A 6489-nucleotide genomic window follows, 5' to 3' on the forward strand; every position below is an offset into this window, starting at 1 on the left:
AGGAATCCTGGTGTGGTGCCATAGGATAAGCACTGGGCCTCAAGTTTGGTTTGAACTACAAGGTTGGCAATTGACTTACCAGTTGTTCCTCAAAATCCTATACAGGATTGCTATGAATGCAAACTGACCCGATGGCACTTGGAAACAACAACTTTTTCTGGGCACCAGCAGGAGTGTAATAGGGGCAGAGGGCTTGGAAATTTTCTATTTCTTTGGTGCCCTGAAGCAAAATTTTCAATGGGGCAGGTGTATTCAGAATAACACTTTCCTAAAAGAATCCATAGTCTTTGACAGAATATCTGAAGCTTGAAAACTTCCTGACTTAGACTTCATTATCGGACAAAAATCCAAATGAAACTTCTGTTGAGAGACTATAGATGCTACAGGGGTCCTGATGTGGGTCTCTGTATAATAGAAATGAAGGTAAGCTACATTTTAGATCTTACTAATTCTCCACATCTGCTTCTTATTCCATTTCCAAGATTCAGGATTCTTTTCCTTAATGTAAATGAAAATTGACTTAGTAAAACAAGCATGGGAAAGAATATGCTCCTATGTATTGTGTTTGAGAGTAAAACTAAGTATTGGTAAAAGAAGGGAAAAAATAAAATGACATTTAGCTCTTTTATTATAAGAGAAATATTCCAATTCTTAAATTTTAACAAAGTTGCCTATATGTACTGAGAAAATATAATCTAAAATAAATACCTTCTTTAATTTTGAATAACTAGTGTTATTTGACCTACTTAGAATCATCCCTTATTCCATCATCATAGTCCGTGAGAGACAGAGATAAAAATATAGAGAGCCGTATTATCAATATATGATACAAGCATCTCAGTAACAGTATTAATTACCCAAGATTCTTCCTAAAATATTTTTGCTGAGTCCTTCTCAAGGTTTATTAATCAGATTATAATTGAGAAGTGCTCTGGAAACTGCATGTTGTAGAAGTTGTTCAGCTAACTTTATGCAATAAACTTAGACAGTTTCTGTGTTAATATTGTAATAGGAATAATTTCCTATGTAAATGTAGCCTGAAGGATTTTTTTTCTTGATGAAATATGTACAAAACATTTTGTCATTAGTAATTCCCTCCATAAAACTGCAAAAATATAACAGTGAAACATATTAATTTAGTAAACTTGAAAATAAAATAATAACTTTGGATTTGGAAGTCCTTCTTTTCCAGAAGGAGAGATAAGCAGAAAGGATAAGCTAGAAAAAAAAATACCCTGAAATTGTTTTGAATTATAGCCAAACTCAAAGAAAGTCTATCAGCACCCATTGTTTAGTCTTGGGCCTGGATTCAATAAACAGTCATGGAGGATGATAGTAGAGGGTAATGAATTGTAAAGGATAACTCGGTTTTGAGACGCTGGAGACAAAGTCAGATAAAGATAGGAAACTCTGAAACTGAGGTTTCAGCAAAAGAGAAAAAGGTTCACTTAGCTAATTGTGTTAATAAGTACTGAAGAAACACAAGGCTGATTATGGGACAGATTTAGGTTTGAATCTTTTCTCTAGATGGCTGAGGATACATAATTTACCTGATATTTTAGCCACATATTTAAAATAAGGTGGTTTTCCATTGCTGTATGAAAAAAATCACCAATTTGTAGCTTAAAACAACACCCATTTATCATTATAGTTTCTATGAGTAGAAAGTCAAGGCATAGTTTACCTAAGTTCTCTGCTCAGCATTTCAAAAGGCCCAAACATGGTTTTCTCAGGGCTGCATTCTCATCTGAAGGATCAGTTAGGGTTAGGGCTACTTCCAAGCATACTTAGGTTGTTGACAGAATTCATTCTCTTGAAGTTGCATGGCTGAGATCCCTGTTTTTTTGTTGAATGTTGGCTGTTAGCTATTTTCAAGCCTTGCAGTTTCTGTAGGCTGCCTGTAATTTCTTGCAACGTTGGCTTCTTTAGTTTGGTTACTTATTTCTTCAAGTCAGAAAGTAGAGACTTTAGCTCTATTCTGCCAAGACAGAGGTCATGAATGTATAAACATCACAATGTAACCAACGGAGTGACATTTGATCATTGTTGCTCTATTCTATTGTTGTTGTTAAGTGCCATTGAGTCGGTTCTGACCCATAGCAACCTTGTTTAGGGTTTCTGAGGAACAGCTGGTGAGCTTGAACCACCGACCTTGCAGTTCAAACAGCTTTGCAGTCTGGTGTGTTAACCCACAGCGCCTCACCAGGACAAGCAAATTCCAGATTTCTGACACACTCTAGAGGAGGGAATTATAGAATCACCCATAAGTGATTCTACCACAAATGACAATACCTATCCATATAGACTTTTTAGGTTGACAGGAGATATTACACATAGAATTTCTGTCACATATTATGTACTCCTTATGTAAACTGTTGTTAAATGCTGTCGCATCAGTTCCAACTCATAATGACCCTGTATCGGGTTTATGATGAGTGGCTGATGAGCTTGAACCACCGACTTAGTGGCTCAAATGACTTTGCCATCCAGTGCATTAACCCACAGTGCCATGCCAAGACTGCCCTTATATAAGAGGCATTATTAAATTCCACTGACATGTCTTATGAAGAAAAGATACCGTGATGCTGCACAAGAGCTTTGGGTTCTACCTTATCTCAAAGATGTTCAACCAGAGAGAAAAGACACTGAATGTTTGGATAGGCTTAACACTTTCTCTTATGATGAATTTATGTTAAGACCTTAGTTATTATATATATTTAATATAGTACCTCTTCCAGGAAACTTCTATATCTATACAAAAGAAGTGAAACAAAGAGAAACTGAATGATTCATCCCTAGTCATGCCAGCAGATGAGAATGCTGTCCAGCTAAAACTTTGGTTACAGCCTTATAAGACCTTGAGAAGAAAATGCAGATAGTGGTCCTAGTGTTAATATTTCAGGCATTGTATCAGACCTGTGAGGCAGAATTTTCATCTCATCAAGCTGTCTTAGTTATCTAATGCTGCTATTAAAAAAATCACAAGTGAATGGCTTTAACACACATAAATTTATTATCTCACATTTTGGGAGACTAGAAGTCAGAATTCAAAGTGCTTGTTCTAAAGAAAAGTCTTTGGCTCCTTTCAGCATCTATGGGCCAACATACCTTGGAGATCTCCATGTGGCTTGGCATCAACCTTTCCTGGTTCTAGAAAATTCACGGGGTAGGAAACCCAGGAATAAAGGACAGACTCCACTCTTTGCTCTTTTTTGTTGTTGTTCTTGTTGTTAGTGTCATCGAGTCAGCTCCATACATATTGATCATATGCACAATAGAAAAAAAAAAAACAAACACTCCCAGGTCTTGCACCATGCTCACTATTGTTGATATGTATGAGTTCATTGTTGCTGTCAATTTGTCAATCCATTAGATTGAAGGTCTTCCTCTTTTTCATGGATCCTCCATTTTATCAAGTATGATGTCCTTCTCTAGAGACTAGTCCTTCTTGACAACATAAGAGATCAAGTCTTGCTATCCTCGCTTCTAAAGAGCATTCTAACTGCACTTCTTCCAATATAGATTTGTACTTCTTTCAACACAGTTATTTTGGCAGTTTCAATGTACTTTCAATATTCTTCACCAAGTCCCTAATTCAAATGCATTGATTATCCTAAGGTCTTCCTAACTCATTGCCTAACTTTCACATTCATATGAAGGGATTGAAAATACCCTGGCTCAGGTTAGGCACATCTTATTTCTAGAAGTGGCATCTTTGCTGTTGAACAATTTAAAGATTTTTTGCAGCAGATTTGCCTAATGCATTTGATTTCTTGATTGCTGCTTCCATATCACTGACCAAAACAAGAGAATTGAAGTTTTAAACAATTTCAGTCTTTTCTTCAATTATTGTGCTGATATTTATTAGTCCAGTTTGAGGATATTTGTTTTCTTTACACTGAGATGAAATCCACACTGAAGTCTGTAGTCTTTGATTTTCTTCACTGAGTACTACAAGTCCTGTTCAATTCTCAGAAGCAAGGTTATTCCATCTGCATATTGCAGGTTGTTGAAGTTTTCCACCAAACCTGATGCAATGTTCTTCTTCATATAATACAGATTCTCCAGTTATTTTCTCAGCACACAATTGGAATGAATACTCTGAAAAGATATAACTTTGGCACACACCTTTTCTGATTTTAAGCATTTGGTATTCCTTGTTTTGTTCCAAGTACTGCCTTTTGGTCTATATACAAGTTTCTCCTGAGCACATTTCATTGTTCTGGAATTCCCATATTTCTCAATGATGTCTATAGTTGTTGTTGTTTTTAAGATGATGCACACAGTCTAATGACTTTACATAGTCAATAAAGCACGAGTAAACATCTTTCTGGTATTCTCTGCTTTCAACCAGTATCAATCTCAAGTCAGCAGTGATAGCCCTCATTTCATGTCCACATCTGAATCCAGCTTCAATATGTGGCAGCTCCCTGTAAATGCACTGCTGCAACTCTTTTTGAATTATCTTCAACAAAATTTTACTTACATGTCATATTAATGATATTGTTTGAAGATCACTTTTTTTTTTTTTGGAATAGGCACAAATATAGATCTCTTCCAACAGACTGGCCAGGTAGCTGTCTTCCAAATTTCTTGGCACAAAAAGTGAGTGCCTCCAGTACAGCATCAGTCAGTTTGTTTAAACATTGCAACTTGTATTCTATCATTTACTGGAGATTTTTTTGTTTTTAGTGTTTGTTCTTGCAAATGCCTTCAGTGTTGTCTGAACTTCTTTCAATACCATTGGTTCTTGATCATATGCTGCCTCTTGAAATGGTTGGACATTGATTAATTGTTTTTGGTACAGTATTTTTTCTATCTTCTTTTGAAATTCAGTATTTTGTCCATAGAATCCTTCAATGTCCTTGAAGGTTTTCTTCATTTCTTTCAGCTTGAGAATTATTGATTGCAGGTTCCCCCTGTTATGATAATTTATATCTCCTTTGATCTCTTGTGAGATAAATTTTTTTGCAGGTCACCACCCTGAGGAAAATTCCTTTCAACTGATTGACTGCTCATAGCAGATCTCATCATGGAGATCTGTACTAAGAGCTAAGGAGGATAACTACATCATAACTGCTAAATCACTGAGAATCATGACTTAGTCAGGTAGACACAAAACTGTAAGTATTAGTCCTCATCTCATCAAGTTGGTACCTTTCCACATCTCCTTTAACCATACATAACCTCTAAATGTAGATCATTATAAAGTAATATTTGCACTTAGTATGATACAACTAGCATATATTCAACCTAAAATGCAGTAGTAACCTAGTTATATTATCTCCCAAAGTTTCCCAAGTCCAGATTTCAAACAGGGACACAATTTCTCTTTTTCTATGAATCTAGAATACAAGTTATAAGCTTCCAAATGCAATGGTAGAATAAGGAATACATAGATATTTCCAGTACAAGTGGCAGTAATTGGAGGGAAAGAAGGGATAATGGGTACCAATCAATTTGTTAACCCAGAAAATAATTTACATTAACTTTCAAGACTTGATTAATAATCCTGTTTTCTGAGACTACTGAAATGGGGGCACTGAGAAATGGGGCACTAAAAAGATCAGAACTTATCCTAAAGTAAAATAAAATCTGGATAGCCATCTTGAAGTAATAGGCATAGTTAAAATTTAACTTCCCTAGCTACACTCCATAATTAATCATTCCTTTTCAACCTTTAAGGCAGAACTTGTAATCCAAACAATGGAGAGCAGCTCTTCTCTTGGTAACAAAAGTGAAATCATCAAAGAGCAATCAATGGTTGAAACAATCACTATGTTCAGGATGCAAGCACCCTAACTGCTGATGCAATCACTTTAAGTACTAGAATAGAAAAGCAATACAACAATACTTTGCACAAGTTCCAGGTTCTTGATTTTCTTTCCCCTTAAAAAACGTCAGGCTGTCCTTTGGGTGGAGAGGTAGATCAAGGAAATTCGTACTCCTCTGTCTTCCTATATCAATACACAATTAATACTTTGTTTTTTTCTCTTCACTCTGTTTCTGAGTATTGACTAATTTAAAGGGAGGCATCTCTTTTGATGGTCACAGTTCTGACATCTGAGATGGTGTCCTGTGACTTGGGGGTCACATGCAGGACCAGCCCTTCTGAAAGACCCACAATAGTTGCAAGAGAGGACTTTCCCTCAAGTCTATATGGAGGACAGAACTGTAATACCTTATTTTCAGTTAGCTTTCTGCTCTTACAGCATAACTGGGCTGAGCCCAGCATACTACAGGTTGCTCAGGGTAATCTTTGACACTCTCTTTGGTGTGCTCAAGGATGGGACAGATAACACTATGACCAGAGTGGTCAACTTGAAAGCCCTTGGCTTCTAGATAACATTCTGTCTCTGGTTACCATTTCCATGACTATGATCACCATTGGGCAATCTCTTTGATATCTCAAGCGAGTAAAGTTTTGCTAAAGGTAATACAGAAATGGCTACAATCATACATTGACAGAGAACTTCCAGAGGTTCAAGC

Source organism: Chrysochloris asiatica, unplaced genomic scaffold (assembly GCF_000296735.1).
Source record: "Chrysochloris asiatica unplaced genomic scaffold, ChrAsi1.0 scaffold00191, whole genome shotgun sequence".
NCBI classification, from domain to species: domain Eukaryota; kingdom Metazoa; phylum Chordata; class Mammalia; order Afrosoricida; family Chrysochloridae; genus Chrysochloris; species Chrysochloris asiatica.